We start from the raw sequence: 1,452 nt of genomic DNA, 5'->3' as shown, positions 1-1,452 counted from the left end.
GCAGGGAACATTTCACCCACAAGAATCATGTCCTTGAAGCTGCCAGCAGCTTTCTACCTGGGGTTAAAAGTAGCTTTGGGGCGGAGGTAGTTTCATCAAGTTGAGCAGGAAAGGGTTAAATACCCCTTTCCCTGCACTTAATGGTCCTGATCCTCATCAGGTCCTCCCTGTAGCTGCTATTTAAGTTTAAAAAAAAAAAAAAAGATGGATCGATTATGAGTTTAATGTGCTCTGCAGTTTGTTCGACCCTATGACTAAATGCCACAGAAGATACTATGCGCAGGTTTTGCTTCACTGCTCCAAGGAAGGATGTTCACCCTTCATCCCAAGGAGAAAGAAAACATTCTTCCTTCGAGCCGGAATCGAACCAGCGACCTAAGGATTCCTACAATAGCATGCTACAGTCCTCCGCTCTACCAGCTGAGCTATCGAAGGCTTGAGAGTACATTCTGAGTCATTCCTTTTCACTTCCAGTTTGTGGTTTGCTTAACCCTGGCAGTGTGGAGTTCTTTATTCTTTTTTTTTCTTTTTTTAATCCAACATCAACTCATTCTCTTCTGAGTTCAGTGTTAACCAGTAGTTTCTATAAGAAAGAAATGATATTATCAAGAACAGTCTAGTTTTATTATTTATTCTTTTATGGAGAAGATGTAGGGGCAGCCCCCAGATCTTCAAGCACTTGAAAACAGTATGCTAAATGCTGCTCTCTTACCTAGTGTTGTGCACCCCTCAGGTGCAAAAAGACACTCCTCCTCGTTCTCCATTAGATTTGAAAAGGAAAAGGACAGAGTGGAAGTGGAGGACAGAAGAGTGGTGTGCTAGAACATCTCCCCATCCCTTGCCTCTCATCCATGTCCTCTTCTATCCCCCTCTTCCCACATGAAAGGTGAAGGAAAGACTGAGCAGCTTTTCATGCCTATTAGCTGGGTGGATCAGACTATAGCCCCCTGCCACTGGGTAGGGGGATGGGGGCGAGATGCTCTAGTGCACAAGTTTCCTTTCAGAGTAGCAGCCAGGTGCGTGGGGCAACAGTTCTCTCCCCCCCCCCATACCCCTCCAATAATCTACCTCCTGAGGCAAACGTTCACCTTGCCTCATGATGAGACTGGCTCTGTGTGAGGAGGAAAAAATGGGTTTGGTAGAAAATGGCTCAGCAGCAATTTTCAAACCACCAGGAAACTCTGAGGTTTCTGAGAAACCTGTCAGGATTTCTTCAGTGAGAAGAACGTCATAAACAAACTTGTCTGAAAGAGAGATTGCCCGTCAGTCAGGGGGTATTCTGGCATTGTTTTGGGTGCCTGTTCTCAGTTCATTAGGGCAACAGTGAGGGCCAAGAGGAGTGTTGGTGCCCTGTGTGAACTGAAGTGGTCTCATGCCACTAAACACCCCACAGAACCCTCCAAAGGTTGTGAGGTTCAGGAGTTCCCTATTTCAGAAACTAACTTGAAAAGC

The 1,452-nt window shown here is 45.7% G+C and overlaps 1 non-coding gene across 1 annotated transcript; it reads right to left on the bottom strand.

Moving 5' to 3' along the window:
- Positions 1-347: 347 nt before the first annotated feature.
- Positions 348-435, bottom strand: TRNAY-GUA (transfer RNA tyrosine (anticodon GUA)). Its single transcript is given in 2 exon segments — positions 348-383; positions 399-435. It is a non-coding gene; the product is annotated as a tRNA-Tyr (tRNA).
- Between the last annotated feature and the right edge of the window lie 1,017 nt (positions 436-1,452).

Source organism: Tiliqua scincoides, chromosome 2 (assembly GCF_035046505.1).
Source record: "Tiliqua scincoides isolate rTilSci1 chromosome 2, rTilSci1.hap2, whole genome shotgun sequence".
NCBI lineage: Eukaryota > Metazoa > Chordata > Lepidosauria > Squamata > Scincidae > Tiliqua > Tiliqua scincoides.
The sequence above is the reverse complement of the archived record's forward strand: the minus strand, read 5'-3'. Positions and strand labels throughout refer to the sequence as shown.